The sequence below is a fragment of the Bombina bombina genome, chromosome 2 (assembly GCF_027579735.1).
Source record: "Bombina bombina isolate aBomBom1 chromosome 2, aBomBom1.pri, whole genome shotgun sequence".
In the NCBI taxonomy this organism is placed as follows: domain Eukaryota; kingdom Metazoa; phylum Chordata; class Amphibia; order Anura; family Bombinatoridae; genus Bombina; species Bombina bombina.
This window is the reverse complement of record NC_069500.1, coordinates 1,106,868,896-1,106,890,858: the sequence shown is the minus strand read 5'-3', so window position 1 is coordinate 1,106,890,858 and position 21,963 is coordinate 1,106,868,896.

Genomic DNA, 21,963 nt, shown 5'->3' with positions numbered 1-21,963 from the left:
GAGTTGGGCTGTGAACCTACGGTGTAAAACAGATTAAACAAAGAGAACCGGGTAAACAGCTGAGAGATCTGAAAAAGTGAACTAGTATCTCAAGATTACCCCTACCTGCCTGTAATAAACATTTTGCAGGACTGTATGCAATTTGACAAAAATTAAGTTCAACACTGTGATCTATTCTACTGAGTGTCAGCGTTCCTTGTGACAGATGACTGTGCTAAAGTATCCAGTTTCTACAGAATAATGAGACAGCTTTCAATTTATGATCCCCATAAGAGTGAGCCTGCTACAGAATGGAGCCCCAGCTCAGTCAGTATACATCTTATACAATACCCTGCAGTTTCTAGAGTCCTTATAAAGTGTGGCAAGTTCTGTTCTAGTGTTCTCCCATCGTGTCATATGTAGTAACACAAAAAGATAATACAAAATGGAAGTGGCTATGAGTAAGTTAATATAAAACCATAGCAAAGCAGATATAGAAGCACTATGGTGGCCTAACGTCTTTGTCCATGTGATTTGCCTAAAAAGATTACCACCATTCTCTTAACCATTGCTATGTTCCGGTAGTGTTGTTTCTTTGGCATCAAACAGCTGAGATGAGCTAATCGTCTGTTAGCCCCAGGAGCACACACCAAGGGGCTGTGGCCAGCGATCGATGTATGGGAGCAATTAGCTAGTTCAGCCAATGCCCCCACGGGTAGAGAGATAGAATTATGTCCCAGCGGGCGATTGCAGCCCCTCACCGCCACTACAGAGTAAGAAGCGTTACCAGTAGACCTTTCCACTAACTCTGGGATGGGATCCGTATCTGAAGCTAGGATAGTCATGCTCATCAAAAGTCCCAGTGGAGCGCAATCTGCCCGTCAGGGACAACAACCACCATCCTGCTTTCTGTCATCAGGGGAATAGACGTTGGCGACCAAGTGCAAAACCTGCACAGAGACAGCGTACTGTGGTGGATCAGGCGCAGCTGTGTTGTTACAGTCTTCTTCTCGTACGTGTGTCGCAGGTTGAAGATTCATATTCCCGGGGGTTGTGTCCCTGTATGCCGCCGCCTGTACAAGATATTGTGCAGCTGTATTCTCCAGGCCTAGTGGAGGGGTGATAACCTGAGGGCGGGATCAGCATGTCAGCAACCAATGCATCCGTTGTCAGAGGGATTCCGGCCATCCTTGATTTGTCCGGCAGGCCCTGCCGGGGCTCAGGTATGCAAAGTTTTTGTGTTTCACAGAGGAGACCCTCCATGGCAACTGTGAGGGCGTGCAGCGATGGGGCAAAGACCTCAATGAGAGCTGCGGTGAGTTGTTCCATGGCGAGTGCGTCTAGGCTGGTTTTGGTAGTGTCAGTATGGGGTGCAGCCAGTTAAGAGGGTTCTGGGTTCCAGCATCAATTGTAATGCAGCTTTAGCAGTGCCCGATTTAGCTGAACTGGTGTGCCAATATGGCGGACCACAAGGGTTTCTTGAATTGCTCCCGGGGGCTAGGGCCGGTGTAACGCCCTTCACTTGCAAAAAGTCGGCTAGCGATGACTGTTTCAAAGTCTCCTAGCAAGACAGATAATGTGGGGGGCTGGATGGCGGTGTAAATTGCTAAAAGAAAGCGTTATTTGTATCTCAGACTCACAGAGCTCTGAGCCCTTGCTTCCATCCAGTAATCCCGCCCACCGGAAGTCTCTTTGTGATATTTTATTTTAAAGTAATGCAGAGATTATGATTCTGTTCATTGAATGTTTGTTTTCCTCTAAACTGAACTTTTATAGTGACAAAATGTTATACTTGTCACCCGCATTGACCCCTAGATATAAATAGGGAGTTTTTACAAACTTTTTATCTGCTGTAGTTTATGGTAAGAGACTACAGCCTCTATTTAACAATGACTGGATGGACAAGGGCGAACATCTCTTCCCCTGCCTACCTGGCATGGAGCCAAGCCACTGCTTGTGAAATACCACCACACCGAACGGTACAAGCAAGGCTATCAATCACCCTGGTTGGAAATGTCTGGGGGAATTGAGAAACACCATTTTAGAGTTGACTTAGTAGGTTAGGAAGCAGTGGTCTGATGATGCGAGCCTGCAACCAAAGGTACTCAAAAACTGCATTTACAGCTTCTTAATTGGAGCCCAACATTTCTAAAGCATTATCAAAGAACTCTCCAATCAGAAAAAAAGATAAGATGTTTCCCCTCTAGGGACAGTACTCTGAATTCTTATCTGAATATCTTTACCTTTCACTTAGATTGTAAGCTCTGTAAGTCACAGGGCCATGTATTCCTTCTGTCCCAGACTGCCATCCCTGTCTTGTCTATTTTACTACTTAACCTGATGGCGCATTACAAATAAAGATAAAATAATAATAAGCTAGGACAGTGTGTCAAAGCCATTATGAAAATGAGAGACAGAAAATGTTACATATAAATTATTTGTAATTGTAACATATTCCTGGCTAGTGGTGTAATGAAGGGAAGTAGCTCCCCCATGTGCCCCCCAACTATAATCCTCCTTGCTTTCCCACCACCGCTCTGCCAATAGCTTCTCCAGCCCCACCTAGTCCCTGACTAAACCACACTCATGCCACGCCTGGTCCGCCTCTCCCATTGTGGCCCTACATGCGGAATGCCCTGTCCCGCCCCTCCTGTTGTGGCTCGACCTGTGGCATGCTCTGTCCCTACCCTCACATTGTGTCCTCACCCCCAAATAGGCCTCCAACAAATGCCCACCATTATTACTTTCTGTTGACACCACTGTCCCTGGCTAATAAATAAAAGGTGTATAGGTATAAGCCAGTAATTAATTTAAAATCAAGTCCTTTGTTTCCTTCTATTAATCAGTTAAGGTTACCAAAATTTGTCAACGTTATATGTGACTAACAACTGTTTCATATATTTACTTTTAAAATGACTTAAAGGGATAGTAAACACCAAAAATGTTATTGTTTAAAAAGATAGATAATCCCTTTATTTACCATTCCCCATTTTGCATAACCAACACTGTTATAGAAATATACTTTTTACCTCTGTAATTACCTTATATCTAAGCTTCTACAGACTGCCTCCTTATCTCAGACAGACTTGATATTTTAGCCAGTCAGTGCTGACTCCTAGGTAACTCCACGAGCGTGAGCACAATGTTATTTCTATGACGCACATGAACTAACGCCCTCTAGCTTCGAAAAACTGTCAAATTCATTCAGATAAGAGGCGTCATTCAAGGGCTTAGAAATTAGCATATGAGCCTACCTACGGTTAGCTTTCAACTAAGAATACCAAGAGAACAAAGCAAATTTGATGATAAAAGTAAATTAGAAACTGAAACATGGATGTTTAATTTGGTCTTTACTATTATTTTAAGGGTTAATAATCTATTTTTGTTTTTTAATAATTATCACTATAATAACCACTGCCAATTAATCTTTTTCACATCAGCTTCAGGGATGATAATTAATGTTGAAGTATACTCTTCTCATGAGGTTTTAAATCCAACTTGTAAATCTACCCAGGGTGGTGTACTATATTTATATTACTATATTGTTTCCGTACATTTTATTTATCTTTTAATGTTTATCTAAAAATATATATTTATAGACATGGACATATTTACAGAGCTGTTTTTTTTTTTTTTTTTTACATATTGAATTCTACAGTTAAAAGTCTTTAATTAACCCAGGACAATACCTTTCAAATTTTATAACAAGTACCCCAAAAAGTTTGCAAATAGATTGTATGACATTAGGAAGTTAAGAGAGCACTTTTGTACTAATACATTAGTCACTCAATAGTCTAGAAAACACACATGCCTACTATAGATAACACCTTTGTTCAAATCTCTTAAAAGACATACCCACCTCTCTATGGTTTGGAGCACAGCAGGTTAAATGCACACATGCCACCTGTTAGCTTTACTACAAACTATTAAAAGGGATCATCAAAATCCAGTTATCTGCCGAAAACAATCACAAGATTGTGACCAAACCCAGCAGTTATTATGGAACATGGATGTAATAATTACATTCTTTTAACATAACAGAAAATGTACAGCTAGATTACAAGGTTGGCGTTATGATTGAAAAAGCAGCGTTATGGCCCATAATGCTGCTTTTTCCCTAACACTGCTATTACAAGCCTTGTAGGTATAGGTGTACCGCACACCTTTTAGCCTTTCACGCAACGTCAGTACCGCACTTTAAAAAAAAGTCATTTTTCAATGGGACTCCCATAGCGCCGGTATTACGAGTTTGGCGGGAGGCCAAAAAGTGAGCGGTACACCCTATACTGACAAGATCCGTACCGCCATCTACCGCCATTTCCCTATATTAAATTAAATAAAAACTTACCTGTCAAATTAAATAAATTAATTTTAAAATAACAATTAAACTATGATAATTATTAAACTACAATTAAACTAACTACCAATTAAATTAAACTAATCTACACATTAAAAAAATCATAAAAGTATCTAATTACAAAAAATAAATAAATAACTAAATTACAACAAACCCCCTCCCCCAATAAATTACGATAAATAAGAAACAAATTATCAAAAATAAAAAAGAATTACACCTAATCTAATAGCCCTATCAAAATAAAAAAGCCCCCCAAAATAAAAAAAACCCTAGCCTACAATAAACTACCAATGGCCCTTAAAAGGGCCTTTTGTGGGGCATTGCCCCAAAGAAATCAGCTCTTTTACCTGTTAAAAAAAAACACCCCCCCCAACAGTAAAACCCACCACCCCACAACCAACCCCCCCAAATAAAATAACTATCTAAAAAAACCTAAGCTCCCCATTGCCTGAAAAGTGCATTTGTATGGGCATTTCTCTTAAAAGGGCATTTAGCTCTTTTACATGCCCAGACCCTAAACTAAAAATAAAACCCACCCAAAAACCATTAAACAAACCTAACACTAACCCCCGACGATCCACTTACAGTTATTGAAGTCTCGCTGGAAGGATCCATCCAGCCGGCGAAGTCTTCATCCAGACGGCATCTTCTATCTTCATCCATCCGGCGCAGAGCAGGTCCATCCTGAAGACATCCGGCACAGAGCATCCTCTTCATAGGGTCGCCGTCGTAAACTGGAACTTCAATGCAAGTAACGTCATCCAAGATGGCGTCCTTTGCATTCCTATTGGCTGAAAGATTTCAATCAGCCAATAGGATTTGAGCAGCTCTCATTCTATTGGCTGTTCCAATCAGTCAATAGGATAAGAGCTCAATCCTATTGGCTGATTGGAACAGTCAATAGGATGAGAGCTGCTCAAATCCTATTGTCTGATTGGATCAGCCAATAGGATTTTAGCAGCTCTAATCCTATTGGCTGATTGAAATCTTTCAGCCAATAGGAATGCAAGGGACGCCATCTTGGATGACGTCACTTGCATTGAAGTTCCAGTTTACGGCAGCGACCATATGAAGAGGATGCTCAGTGTAATTCTTTTTTATTTTTTATAATGTGTTTCTTATTTTTTGTAATTTAGTGTTTGTTTTTCTATGTAATTTAGTTATTTTTCGGCTAGATTACGAGTTGTGCGTTAGGGTAAAAAAGCAGAGTTAACAGGTCCTAAAGCTGCTTTTTTACGCCCGCTGGTATTACGAGTCTTGCAGGTTTAGGTGTACCGCACACTTCTTTGGCCTTACCGCAAAACGACTTACGTAAACTTCGTAAAGTCTTTTTTTCTATGGGACTTCCATAGCGCTGATATTACAAGTCTGTCCTGGGAGGCCAAAAAGTGAGTGGTACAGCCTACCCTGTAAAGAGTCCTAAAGCATTTAAAAGTCAGTAGTTATGAGTTTTACACTACAACACCATATCATAAAACTCATAACTAAAGTGCTAAAAAGTACACTAACACCCATAAACTATCTATTAACCCCTAAACCAAGGCCCTCCTGCATCGCAAACACTATAATAAACTCATTAACCCCTAATCTGCCGCTCCGGACACCGCCGCCACCTACATTATATTTATGAACCCCTAATCTACGGCCCCCAACATCGCCGACACCTACATTATATTTATTAACCCCTAATCTTCCGCCCCCAATGTCGCCGCAACCTACCTACACTTTTTAACCCTAATCTGCCGCCTCCAATGTCGCTGCCACTATAATAAACATATTAACCCCTAAACCGCCACACTCCCGCCTTGCAAACATTAGTTAAATATTATTAACCCCTAATCTGCCATCCCTAACATCGCCGCCACCTACCTACATTTATTAACCCCTAATCTGCCGCACCCAACGTCGCCGCCACTATATTAAAGTTATTAACCCATAAACCTAAGTCTAACCCTAAACCTAACACACCCTAACTTAAATATAATTACAATAAATCTAAATAAAAAAAAAAATGTAATTTTATAGACAAGATTGTATTTATTTTAACTAGGTAGAATATTTATTAAATAGTTATTAAATATTTAATAACTACCTAGCTAAAATAAATACAAAAGTACCTGTAAAATAAAACCTAACCTAAGTTACAATGACTCCGAACACTACACTATAATTAAATAAATTAACTAAATTAAATACAATTACCTAAATTAAATTAAATTACCTAAAGTACAAAAACAAACAAACACTAAATTACAGAAAATAATAAACAAATAACAGATATTTAAACTAATTACACCTAATCTAATAGCCCTATTAAAATAAAAAAGATCCCCCAAAATAAAAAAAAACCTAGCCTAAACTAAACTACCAATAGCCCTTATAAGGGCCTTTTGCGGGGCATTGCCCCAAAGTAATCAGCTCTTTAACCTGAAAAAAAAAAAATACAAACAACCCCCCAACAGTAAAGCCTACCACCCACACAACCAACCCCCCAAATAAAATACTATCTAAAAAAATGTAGCTCCCCATTGCCCTGAAAAGGGCATTTGAATGGGCATTGCCATTAAAAGGGCAGTTAGCTCTACTGCAGCCCAAAGTCCCTAACCTAAAAATAAAACCCACCCAATACATCCTTAAAAAAACCTAACACTAACCCCCTGAAAATCGACTTACCGGGAGAAGTCTTCATCCAAGCCGGGCCGAAGTCCTCAACGAAGCCGGGAAAAGTCTTCATTCAAGCCGGGCGAAGTGGTCCTTCAGACGGGCAGAAGTCTTCATCCAGACGGCATCTTCTATCTTCATCCATCTGGTGCGGAGCGGGTCAATCTTCAAGACATCCGACGCGGTGCATCCTCTTCATCCGACGACTAAAGCTGAATGACGGTACCTTTAAGTGACGCCATCCAAGATGGCGTCCCTTAGATTCTGATTGGCTGATAGAATTCTATCAGCCAATCGGAATTAAGGTAGAAATATCCTAAGGGCTGATGCAATCAGCCAATAGAATTGAAGTTCAATCCTATTGGCTGATCCAATCAGCCAATAGGATTGAGCTGGCATTCTATTGGCTGTTCCAATCAACCAATAGAATGCGAGCTCAATCCAATTGGCTGATTGGATCAGCCAATAGGATTGAACTTCAATCCTATTGGCTGATTGCATCAGTCAATAGGATTTTTTCTACCTTAATTCCGATTGGCTGATAGAATTCTATCAGCCATTTGGAATCTAAGGGACACCATCTTGGATGACGTCACTTAAAGGTACCTTCATTCAGCTTTAGTCGTCGGATGAAGAGGATGCTCCGCGTCGGATGTCTTGAAGATGGACCCGCTCCGCGCCGGATGGATGAAGATAGAAGATGCCGTCTGGATGAAGACTTCTGCCCGTCTGAAGGACCACTTCGCCCGGCTTGGATGAAGACTTCTCCTGGCTTCGTTGAGGACTTCGGCCCGGCTTGGATGAAGACTTCTCCCGGTAAGTCGATCTTCAGGGGGTTAGTGTTAGGTTTTTTTAAGGGTGTATTGGGTGGGTTTTATTTTTAGGTTGCAATAGAGCTAACTGCCCTTTTAAGGGCAATGCCCATACAAATGCCCTTTTCAGGGCAATGGGGAGTTTAGTTTTTTTTAGATAGTATTTTATTTGGGGGGTTGGTTACGTGGGTGGTGGGTTTTACTGTTGGGGGGGTTGTTTGTATTTTTTTTTACAGGTAAAAGAGCTGATTACTTTGGGGCAATGCCCCGCAAAAGGCCCTTTTAAGGGCTATTGGTAGTTTACTTTAGGCTAGGGGGTTTTATTATTTGGGGGGGGCTTTTTTATTTTAATAGGGCTATTAGATTAGGTGTAATTAGTTTAAATATCTGTAATTTGTTTATTATTTTCTGTAATTTAGTGTTTGTTTGTTTTTGTACTTTAGTTAATTTAATTTAATTTAGGTAATTGTATTTAATTTAGTTAATTTATTTAATTATAGTGTAGTGTTAGGTGTTATTGTAACTTAGTTTAGGTTTTATTTTACAGGTACTTTTGTATTTATTTTAGCTAGGTAGTTATTAAATAGTTAATAACTATTTAATAACTATTCTACCTAGTTAAAATAAATACAAACTTGCCTGTAAAATAAAAATAAACCCTAAGATAGCTACAGTGTAACTATTAGTTATATTGTAGCTAGCTTAGGGTTTATTTTACAGGTAAGTATTTCGTTTTAAATAGGAATAATTTAGTTAAAGATAGGAATATTTATTTAGATTTATTGTAATTATTTAAGTTAGGGGGTGTTAGGGTTAGGGTTAGACTTAGGTTTAGGGGTTAATAACTTTAATATAGTGGCGGCGACGTTGGGGGCTGCAGATTAGGGGTTAATAAATGTAATTAGGTTGCAGCGACATTGGGGGTGGCAGATTAGGGGTTAATAAATATAATGTAGGTGTCGGTGATGTTGGGAGCAGCAGATTAGGGGTTCATAAGTATAATGTAGGTGGCGGCGGTGTCTGGAGCGGCAGATTAGGGGTTAATAATATAATGGAGGTATCGGTGATGTCGGGGGCGGCAGATTAGGGGTTAATAAGTGTAAGATTAGGGGTGTTTAGACTCGAGGTTCATGTTAGGGTGTTAGGTGTAGATATAAATTTTATTTCCCCATAGGAATCAATGGGGCTGCGTTAAGGAGTTTTACGCTGCTTTTTTGCAGGTGTTAGACTTTTTTTCAGTTGGCTCTCCCTGTTGATTGATATGGGGAAATCGTGCACGAGCATGTATGACCAGCTTACCACTAACTTAAGCAGCGCTGGTATTGGAGTGCGGTAATAAGCAAAATTTTGCTCAAAGCTCACATCTTGTCTTTTAACGACGGGTTTCTGGAAACTCGTAATACCAGCGCTGCATGTAAGTGAGTGGTGAGTGAAAACTGCTCGTTAGCACTAAACAGCCTCTAACGCAAAACTCGTAATCTAGGCCTTAATTTTTAGTAATTTTAGTGTTTATTTTTTTTGTAATTTTAGGTTTTAGTGTAAGGCAGGGTTTTATTTCACAGGTAAGTTTGTATTTATTTTAACTAGGTAGTTAGAAAATAGTTAATAACTATTTACTATCTATTCTACCTAGTTAAAATAAATACAAATTTACCTGTGAAATAAAAATAAAACCTAAGCTAGATACAATATAACTATTAGTTATATTGTAGCTAGCTTCGGTTTTATTTCACAGGTAAGTATTTCGTTTTTAATATATATTATATATTATATTATTATTTAGTTAATAATTGTAACTTTAGTTTAGCTCTCTTTTAATTATGTTTAAAGTTAGGGGGGTTAGGGTTAGGTTTAGGGTTAGGTTTAGTGGTTAATATAATTTAATTTAGCTTGTTGCGATGTGGGGGGGCTTACGGTTTCGGGGTTAATAGGTTTATTTAGTTAATAATTTTAAATTTAATTTAGCTATATTTTTATTATGTTACAGTTAATGGGTGTTAGGGGTAGGATTAGGGTTACATTAGGGTTAGGGTTACGTTAGGTTTAGGGGTTAATGGATTTATTTAGAGGTAGTAATGTGGGAGGCCAGAGGTTTAGGGGTTAATAACTTTAGTATAGTGGTGGGGACTTTGGGAGCGGCAGATTAAGGGTTAATAGTTTTATGTAGGTGGCGGCGATGTTGGGGGCGGCAGATTAGGGGTTAATAACATGTAGGTTGCGGCGATGCTTGGGGTGGCAGATTAGGGGTTAATAACTGTATGTAGGTGGCGGCGATGTTGGGGGCAGCAGATTAGTGGTGTTTAGACTCAGGGTTTATGTTAGGGTGTTAGGTTTAAACATTATTTTCTTTTTCCCCATAGACATCAATGGGGCTGCGTTACGGAGCTTTTGTTTCCACGATCGCAGGTGTTATTTATTTTTTTTGCCTGCTCTCCCCATTGATGTCTATGGGGAAATCGTGCACGAGCACGTCAAAGCAGCGCTTGTTTTCGGTGCGGTATGGAGCTCAATGCAACAATTTCACCCGCACAAGCTTGCTTTTCCAAAACTTGTAATCTAGCTGGTAGTTAGTTATGTGTTTTTAAAGCAAATGGAAAATCATAAATACCAAACTACTGGCAAAAAAGCCACTCACTTATATACTCACTGAAGCCTATACTTTCTCCTAGAATTCTGTGATTTTATAGTGTTGTGTGAGTGTATAAATGAGGGAATAAATTTCCCCATGGAGTACCAGTTTCTAATTATTTTAATGGTAATGGTTTTAATGACTGGTATTAGACACTGCAGTAATATTTTGAAGAAACATCCTAAAAAATTCCAAAGTTTTCTCCCATTTGACACTTCTAGTTTCAGATATGAAATACTTCATTATCCAGTCTTTGACGTGTTGCCCCAAATGCACTAACCACGTTACTTGCTGTCAGTAATTTTTATTTTTCTAACATTACAATCCAAAATGCATATGATAAGATTTAATAAATGGGACTTCCGGTGGGCGGGCGCTGAGTGTGGATGCAGGGAAAAGAGCTCCGGTACCTGTGGCTCCTCAAACTTAGCTAAAAAGCAACTAAATAGCCCGAAAAAGCTGATCTCCGTGACAGGAGGGAGTACTACCTGTCTGGAGCATAGCCAGCACGGAATCCGTCATCTGATTCCCCCACCGCCATAGTCGCTGGAAACAGAAGGAGGAGAGCGGCTAAAGAAAAGGAGCGTCGCTAAGAGACAGACCCGGTCTTGAACCGGGGTGGTACAGAGAGAGACCAGGAAGATTGTGGGTGCCCACGGCAAGCTTCGAGACGATTTTGAGAGCAGAGGGGTGAGTCTGGCCTCTGGCGGGAAACCGCCATCTTAGCACTCTGCAGGGGGACAAGAAGTGCAACGCACATAACTGCAGCGCTGCACATACTACACAGAAAAATACATAAGGGAGAGAGAAATTCCTAATACTAGACCCACATCACAGATAAGAGCTGACTGGGTGGAAAGACCGGATTGCGCCCCTTCTGTGCCTCACTACCGGACAGGAACTGCCTCTTACTATAGCCCCCCATAACAGGAGCTAGGTAGAAATTGGGAATCCGGGCATAATTTTATTATACTAGCCACTGGGACTGTGGCAATCAGTGGGTGCACGCAATCCACCCTATTTAACAACTGACCCACGACCACAGAGAGTGCACGTCTCATCGCACACTGCAGACCCCAGCCTTTAACAACCAGAGAATCTGGGTGACCGGCAAGAACGTTATTATACAACAGTGTTATCTATATCCTTCCCATCCAGACCCGTTGCACAACCCTGGGTTTAAATCTCCTCCCCAGCCTAGTACAGCAATAATACGCTCCCTGCCAACCATAAATTTTAAAAGGGTGCCTTTTTCTTCTGCAACCTGACAAATAATACAGCGCAACCGATAGCACAATAGCTATTTCTCCAGTTACCTCAAGCCTCACTCCAGGGGATAACTCTCATCTACACATAGAGAAGAGACACACAACGTTACCCTCTATGAAAGTAGACAAGTATTTCAAAGTGTCAGCATCACAAGCCATACCTATCATGGCAGGCAAGCAAAAATCATCAGACAAGAACAAGAAACAAGCAGCAGCGATACAGCCAGAGCCAACCACCCCTGCCCAAAGGGACATTAGCCTAGAACCACCACCAGACTTACTTCAAGACCTCAAGGCTTTTTTCCTCCCCAAAATGGATACGTGACAGGCGGTAATGGACACTCTCACTACTGAGATACGCCAATACTCCACCAGACTTCAACATGCAGAGCAAAGGATATCGGATGTAGAGGATTCTCAACACACTTCTTCCATAGCTGTACAACGCTTCGAACGCCAGAATTCCTTGTTACAAGACAAGCTCGAGGACCTCGAGAATAGATCCCGACGCAACAATTTAAGGATTGTAGGGGTCCCAGAATCGATCAAAAACAAGGATCTTTTGGAATTCACAGCTTACACACTACCTAAGTTGTTGAAGATGGACCAAGAAACTATGCCTCTAGACATAGAACGAGCACATAGAATAGGGCCTGAACATCTACCTGCCAGACCCAATCAAAGACAGAGACAAGTCATCTTCAAGTTACTCAGATATCAAGAGAAGATATCAGTTCTAAAAGCATACAGATCCCAACCCGACCTCCTCTTTGAAGGCCACAAGCTCCTCCTCTTTCAGGACTTTTCTGCTGAGGTGGCTGGAAAACGGAAGGAGTTTGCTCCCCTTTGTTCTAAACTTCACTCCATGGGCCGTCAGGCCTCACTTCTCTACCCTGCTAAGTTGAGACTGACATCACCTGGGGGTGCCAAGTTCTTTACGACCCCGCAACAACTACAGGAGTTCCTTGATACGGAAGCCCGCCATGAAGAAGGCTGAAAGGAATACGCAGTCCAATGTTTTCCACCTCATCCTGTCCATTTGATAAAATGGATGCCGGGACATTAAGATCACTGATGTTACTCAATCTAAAGTCTAACGGCTAGATTTAGAATTTGGCGGTAGCCGTCAAAACCAGCGTTAGGGGCTCCTAACGCTGGTTTTGGGCTACCGCTGGTATTTAGAGTCAGTCAGGAAAGGGTCTAACGCTCACTTTGCAGCCGTGACTTTTCCATACCGCAGATCCCCTTACGTCAATTGCGTATCCTATCTTTTCAATGGGATCTTTCTAACGCTGGTATTTAGAGTCGTGGCTGAAGTGAGCGTTAGAAATCTAACGACAAAACTCCAGCCGCAGAAAAAAGTCAGTAGTTAAGAGCTTTCTGGGCTAACGCCGGTTCATAAAGCTCTTAACTACTATGCTCTAAAGTACACTAACACCCATAAACTACCTATGTACCCCTAAACCGAGGTCCCCCCACATCGCCGCCACTCTATTAAAAATTTTTAACCCCTAATCTGCCGACCGCACACCGCCGCCACCTACGTTATCCCTATGTACCCCTAATCTGCTGCCCCTAACACCGCCGACCCCTATATTATATTTATTAACCCCTAATCTGCCCCCCCCAACGTCGCCACTACCTACCTACACTTTTTAACCCCTAACCTGCTGACCGCACACCGCCGCCACCTACGTTATCCCTATGTACCCCTAATCTGCTGCCCCTAATACCGCCGACACCTACATAATATTTATTAACCCCTAATCTGCCGCCCCCAACGTCGCCTCCACCTACCTACACTTATTAACCCCTAATCTGCCGACCGGACTTCACCGCTACTATAATAAATGTATTAACCCCTAAAGCTAAGTCTAACCCTAACACTAACACCCCCCTAAGTTAAATATAATTTAAATCTAACAAAATAAATTAACTCTTATTAAATAAATTATTCCTATTTAAAGCTAAATAGTTACCTGTAAAATAAACCCTAATATAGCTACAATATAAATTATAATTATATTGTAGCTATTTTAGGATTAATATTTATTTTACAGGCAACTTTGTAATTATTTTAACCAGGTACAATAGCTATTAAATAGTTAATAACTATTTAATAGTTACCTAGTTAAAATAATTACAAAATTACCTGTAAAATAAATCAGATTCAAGTTCAATCCGATTGGCTGATCCAATCAGCCAATCAGATTGAGCTCGCATTCTATTGGCTGTTCCGATCAGAATCCTATCAGCCAATCGGAATTCGAGGGACGCCATCTTGGATGACGTCCCTTAAAGGAACCTTCATTCGTCGTCTAGTCGTCGGAAGAAGAGGATGGATCCGCGCTGGAGGTCTTGAAGATCAGCCGGTCGTCATCGGATGGAAGAACATAGAAGATGCGGCTTGGATGAAGATGTTTGCCGGTCCGGATGTCCTCTTCTGCCCGCTTGGATCAAGACTTCAGCCGGAGGATGGATGTCTTCAGCACCCCGCTTGGGCTTGGATCAAGACATCGGAGACTGGACGGATCGCTGATACCCGGTGTGGTGAAGATAAGGTAGGAAGATCTTCAGGGGCTTAGTGTTAGGTTTATTTAAGGGGGGTTTGGGTTAGATTAGGGGTATGTGGGTGGTGGGTTGTAATGTTGGGGGGGGGGGTATTGTATGTTTTTTTTCCAGGCTAAAGAGCTGAATTATTTGGGGCATGCCCCGCAAATGGCCCTTTTAAGGGCTGGTAAGGTAAAAGAGCTTTTCTATTTTAATTTTAGAATAGGGTATTAGGGCATTTTTTTATTTTGGGGGTCTTTGTTATTTTATTAGGGGGCTTAGAGTAGGTGTAATTAGTTTAAAATTGTTGTAATATTTTTCTAATGTTTGTAAATATTTTTTTATTTTTTGTAATTTAGTTCTTTTTTATTTTTTGTACTTTAGTTAGTTTATTTAATTGTATTTAATTGTAGGAATTGTATTTAATTAATTTATTGCTAGTGTAGTGTTAGGTTTAATTGTAACTTAGGTTAGGATTTATTTTACAGGTAATTTTGTAATTGTTTTAACTAGGTAGCTATTAAATAGTTATTAACTATTTAATAGCTATTGTACCTGGTTAAAATAATTACAAAGTTGCCTGTAAAATAAATATTAATCCTAAAATAGCTACAATATAATTATAATTTATATTGTAGCTATATTAGGGTTTATTTTACAGGTAAGTATTTAGCTTTAAATAGGAATAATTTATTTAATAAGAGTTAATTTATTTCGTTAGATTTAAATTATATTTAACTTAGGGGGGTGTTAGTGTTAGGGTTAGACTTAGCTTTAGGGGTTAATACATTTATTAGAGTAGCGGTGAGATCCGGTCTGCAGATTAGGGGTTAATTATTGTAGGTAGGTGGAGGCTACGTTGGGGGCGGCAGATTAGGGGTTAATAAATATAATATAGGGGTCGGCGGTGTTAGGGGCAGCAGATTAGGGGTACATAGGGATAACGTAGGTTGCGGCGGTGTACGGAGCGGCAGATTAGGGGTTAATAATAATATGCAGGGGTCAGCAATAGCGGGGGCGGCAGATTAGGGGTTAATAAATATAATATAGGGGTCGGCGGTTTTAGGGGCAGCAGATTAGGGGTACATAGGTATAATGTAGGTTGCGGCGGTGTACGGAGCGGCAGATTAGGGGTTAATAATAATATGCAGGGGTCAGCGATAGCGGGGTCAGCAGATTAGGGGTTAATAAGTGTAAGGTTAGGGGTGTTTAGACTCGGGGTACATGTTAGGGTGTTAGGTGCAGACTTAGGAAGTGTTTCCCCATAGGAAACAATGGGGCTGCATTAGGAGCTTAACGCTGCTTTTTTGCAGGTGTTAGGTTTTTTTTCAGCTCAAACAGCCCCATTGTTTCCTATGGGGAAATCATGCACGAGCACGTTTTTGAAGCTGGCCGCGTCCGTAAGCACCGCTGGTATCGAGAGTTGCAGTGGCGGTAAATATGCTCTACGCTCCCTTTTTTGGAGTCTAACGCAGCCATTCTGTGAACTTTAAATACCAGCGGTATTTAAAAAGTGCGGGGGGGCAAAAGCCAGCGTAGCTAACGCACCCCTTTGGCCGCAGAACTCTAAATCTAGCCGATTGTATTTGTTTTTATATGTTTTGTTTTTGTCTGTATTGCTCTCTCCTCTTGCTATTGTCATACCTTCCAAGTTGTCCATACTTGAATCCCACAAGAGACTAAAGTCAATTTTCCACCTACCCCATAGATGCTGTTCTATCTTCTCAACTCTGAGTGTGACCGACTTGTCCTGCCCTTCCTTCTTTCCTCCCCCCCCATCTCACCATGTTATGTATGACGTTATTTGCAAAGTTGCCAAAGGTTCCCAGTTAGGCCATCCGGTGTTTAAGTATTTACTCTTAAATGTTTCGGTTTCTTTCCCCATTGTTGTTACATCTTCAAGAATGTTTATACTTGAATGTCATTTGGGTTCAAAACCAACTCGTCACCCCCCCCCCCCCATGAGTGCTGCCTTACCCACTTAAACCTGCGTGTGTTTGATTTACGCTGCCCTTCCTTTTCCTTTTTCTCTCCCCACCCACTGCATTATGTCTTGTATACTGTTACTGTCAAACTTGCCAGAATATCACAAATGTACTGTTTTACCTCCCTAGATCATTTGAGGAAGCACCCGGATTCTGCCCAGACACCTGAGTGTGGAACGCATGGATAGTAAGTCAATATCACCCCGCACAAACATACCTCAGCTTCATATACCTTGCCTTGCTGTACCTCCTTCTCTAACCTCGACTCCCCCTTCTGACGTCCTCACCACCTCCAACCTTCATGACCAGAGACAGTATAGCTCCACAACTTATACACCCACTACTAAGTATCTATCACATTTACCCCTTATCTATCAGCACCATGCCACATTTGCTTAAGATAATTTCTTGGAATGTGGGAGGTATTACCTCCCCAGCCAAACGTAGCATGGTGTTACAGCACCTGAGGCGCCTCCGTGCGGACGTTGCCCTCTTACAAGAGACACATCTCACGGAACCTGAGCATGAGAAATTGCAGTGTCGTTGGGTGGACAAAGTCTTCTACACTCCCACCGAGGGAAGGAAGAGAGGAGTAGCGATACTTGTCAGAAAGGGACTTTCAGTACAAATCCACCCTATTACAATAGATCAGGGAGGAAGATACATTATAGCCAGCCTGTCCGTAGATGATCAATCATACATTTTAGTTAACATCTATGGCCCTAATCAAATAAACCCCCAATTTTGGCACACCCTTCAGACCATCCTAACTACACATGCAGACAAACCATTACTGCTAGGAGGGGACTACAACCTGGCACAGGACTTACCACTGGACCGTAGGGCTGACAACCACACAAAACGACAGGAAAAAATCAATGCTAAAAAAAGGAAAAAGGAGACGGCAATTATGGCCGCCTTCAAGACCTAACTAGGCCTCATAGATCCATGGCGCTCGCGCCACCCAACTAGGAGAGATTTTACATGTGTCTCAAAAACGCACAAAACGCTATCACGCATTGACTATTTTTTATGTTCTAAACAATTATACACGCAAATACAAAAAACGGACATCTCGGACATCATAATTTCGGACCATGCACCCATTTGGCTGCAACTTGGCCCTAGACCTAACACTCACACCTATGAGAATTGGAGATTCCCTACCTATTTATATAACAATACCGAATTCAGACAGCATTTAAAAACTCACTGGGAGGATTACTACAATTTCAATATAAAACAATTTAACAATCCAGGGGTGTTTTGGGGAGCATCCAAGGCGGTTATGCGAGGCCAAATCACCAGTTTTACAGCGCACTACAACGCCAAGCGGAAAAAGTTAGCAACTGTTACCGCAACAGAAGTTACAATAGCATATAACCAATATTTGACGAACCCCTCCTCCAGACATAGACACAACTACTATGAGAAAAAGAAGCTAAGAGAGGATGCCCTGGTCCAACAGGACCGCCTTTTCCAGACATATAGAAAAGGCAGGTTTTATAGATTTGGGGACAAAACAGGGAGACTGCTAGCCAACATGGTTAAACTGATCAACCCGAAATCAATCATCCCATCCATACAAGTGCAAGGGACATACCGTTCAGACACCCACTCAATCACAAATGAATTTTTAAACTTCTACTTCACACTCTACACAGCCCAACCAAGCACACAGAGTGACAAGGAACATTTCTGGGATAAAATTACTCCCCCCACCCTTAGTCCAGAAAACCTAGAGAAACTTAATGCCCCAATCCAGGCGCCAGAAGTCTTAAGAGCAATCAAGAAGACCAAATTGGGAAAAACTCCTGGCCCTGACAAATTGCCAGTTGAATACTACAAACTACTACAGCAGGAACTTAGTCCCCTTCTGGCACAAACTTTCACGGCATACTTGCAGGGTTCACTGATGCCCCCAGCTGACTTCGCGGATGCACTTATGTGTCTAATCCTGAAGCCAGGTAGAGACCCGACGGTTCCAACATCATACAGGCCAATAGCACTCTTGAACAATGAATACAAATTATTCACCACAGTTCTGGTAACTAGACTAGCGACAGTATTAGGTACGGTCATACACAAAGACCAAACAGGTTTCATGAAACACCGTTCTTCGGTTGTCAATATCCGCAAAACCCTGTTGGTTATAGATCATTACTGGCGGGAGAGACAGGGGAGTAACGATGGCAACCAAACTGACCCTGAGACACCTCGAGAGGCGTGCCTCCTCTCTGTCGATGCCGAAAAGGCGTTCGACAGGGTGGAGTGGGATCATCTCCTGATCACTATGGAAAAATTTGGCATAACTGGAAGCTTTCATAATCTTATACAAACACTATACCATAACCCACGCACTTCAATAATAGTAAATGGCTCGGTATCTCACCCCTTCTATCTTGGATGGTGAACTAGGCAGGGATGTCCTCTTTCCCCTCTTTTATTCAATTTAGCCATAGAGCCCCTAGCTATATATATAAGAAACATGATACCGCCACTGCAGATAGGATCCCACTCAATGCACTTATCACTATATGCAGACGACCTACTCTTATACGTAAATAATCCGACCATTAACATCCCTAAACTGATCTCCATATTCCATCAGTTTGGAGTTATTTCAGGGTACAAAGTAAACCTGGACAAATCAGAACTGACTTACCTCACCAGAACATGCCCCTCCACACCAATGCCAGATAAACTCAGGGTCACAGATGGCTCATTCAAATATTTAGGCCTCCGCTTGCATGTCAACCCGAATTTAATTTACAAATTAAATATCTCACCAGTGATTACGCAGATCAGAGCGCTCTTAAAGAGGTGGGCTAAATTGCCAATTGCCTTGTCGGACCGAGTGAGCTTAATTAAAATGATAGCAATGCCCAAACTTTTATACCCTCTACAACTGCTTCACTTCCTGCTAATGCGGAAAGACTTAGGGAGCATCCCTAGCGCTTTTGACACATTCGTGTGGAACTCTAAGAAACACAGAATCAGCAGAATGAAACTAGCCCTACCGTTTGACAAAGGGGGACTGAAACTCCCGAATGTAGAGTGGTATAACTGGGCGACGTTAGCAAAACTTGTCTTTGACTGGTTGGCACGTACATCAGTTTTTAATGATGAACACCTTGAGAGATCATTAGCGCATCCGCTTCACTTAGCATTCCTGCCACATGCCCCCTTACACACTCTTCCTGACCATATCAGAGACAATATTTTATTCAAAGACCCGCTTAGAGCCTGGAAAAAATTATGCAAACACTGGAAACTCCCTCCTCAAATTACTAAACACCTTCCACTACAGGGCAACCATACCTTCCTTCCGGGTATGACCCCCTAGAACCTTTGCCATATGGGGAGATAGGGGATTAACTGCAATCTCACAACTGATTGATCCGCTCGCGAAAAAGGTATTCTCACTAACCCACTTACAAGACAGATTTGACCTTCCAAGACATAGCACATTTGCATACCTTCAGGCAACTCACTACACGCATAAGTTGCTTTCTGAAGGGCTTTGTGGCAAAACTACTACCCTGATTGATGCTCTGCTCCCTGACTAAACAAGGGCTGCATTCTATCTCATACATTTACGGTTTAATCTTGGAGGGCAAAACCACTGAGAACTTACAACACCTGAGTGCTAAATGGAAATAACACGCCGACATCTATGTCACCGAGGACATGATCTCGGATAGCTTTAAACTAGTAGCGAAAACTACCCTTGCAACCTCATATAGGGAGATGCATCTTAGATTTATACACCTAAGTTACATAACCCCCCATTTGCGGGCCAAATGGGTCCCGGAGGCATTAGACATATGTCTCAAATGCTCCTCACCTAGACCAGATGTTAAGCATCTATTCTGGAGCTGCCCTAAAATAGCTCAATACTGGGGTAGAGTCCAGTATTGGCTATCAAAGATCTGTGGCACAGCTATAGTCCTCACGGTTCAGGACACCTTCTTTCTTAGGGGACACACACAGAGCACCTCACATGACCGCTTCCTAAACACCACCATATTGATAGCTAAAAAACTAATCTTACGACAATGGGCCGCGAGCAAACCACCCCACATCTCTCAGCTTACTAGCGCCCTACACGCACAAGTACTGATCGAGCAGGCAGACGTCAAAGGAGACCTAGAGACACGAATCAAAGCCTTCTGCACAAAATGGCAACCTTATCTACTGTCCTTGTCTGCTAATAGATACACCCAGATATTGGCATCCTTCACCAACAGCACATATCTTATGACAGAGAGGCTAAGGGGAAACTGGCCTGTGAGAAACCTGAATAACACCTGATTCCGAAGATACTCCCCCTTCCTCTTTTTCTTTTCCCCCCTCTACCCTACTCTACCTCTCCATACTAAGAGATTTGCTCATACGGAGTGCTTTAACACCTAGCACTTAACATGCTTCACAGAGGGCGGACCGGGTGTCTCCTCCACTCATACTCATCATGCTCATCAGGTTTGGGAGAATACTAAGTATACCATCTTTATTTTTAAGAGTTATGTGCCTTGTTGCCTTGTTATCTTGTTTTGAAATATAATGCATGATTGTATAGCCCTTCTTAAAATACTCAGGTGGGAGGGTGGCGCGACCTCTCTCCCTCCTTTTTCCTTTTTCCCCTTAACATGTCTCCCTCCTTTCCTTCCTTAACACACTCCCTCCCCCCCCTCTCCTTTCATCTTTGCCCATCCCCCCCTCCCCTCCCATCTTTTCTCATCCCCCCCCCCCCCTCCCCTGGTTTATTTAAAAAAAAAAAAAAAAAAAAGAGTGCCTGGATGGGTGTTTCTCACTTCAGGAACATATCAGACCTATATGTATCCTATGATGTAGATTTATCACTATCTTGCCGATGCTATGTAATTTAAACTGTTGATACTCATGTATTTATTTCTACCTGTTGTGGTGCACCCGTTGGGGGTTTTCTCAATAGATAAAGATATATATAAAAAAAAAAGATTTAATAAATAGAAGCAACTGTTTATTTGTATTTCCGTTGTTAGCCAAAATTGTTTTTCTGCAATACACATTATTAAAATGCATTAATCAATTCAATTAATTGTTTAATTTAAGATCATGCCAGGGATAGGACTACAAGAAAAGTAAAAACAAACATAAGCAAGAGTTTTAACAAATCAGGAACTTTGTTTTAAAGGGAAGTTAAAAACTTTTGGCTCCATTTATGAAACTACAGATGCAGCTTTGGGCCTAAATATTTCAGGCTCTTGCAAGTGGGCCTGAAACTCCAGCTAAGTATCTGCAGTCTTAAGACTCTTTGCCACCACAAGGCTTGTGGAACGGAGTTAAATCATTCCAAGCTCTGCTCTAGCGCAATTGGTTGCACTAAAGCAGGGGACACAGCTGCACAAGCAATACTTGTGCAATGTTAAATGCCAGACGGACACAATTCATGAGAACAAATTAATAAATTGGGGTCTTTGAGATTTTAATATAAAATATTCAGATATGCTTTCATTATGTATGTTGCCCCCTTTTCGTGTAATTTAGCTCTCAAAATTGTGGTGTCTCTAACTCTCATATCTGTTAAAGTACCTTGCAGACTTTTCAAACCTTGCTACATATGTTTCCCTATTTGACTTTAACAGATGTGATCTACAAAACAATGGATTTTATACTTATACACAATATGACTGTGGCTAGGCTTGTTGGCTGCAGACTCAATCCAGGATTGGATTCTCCA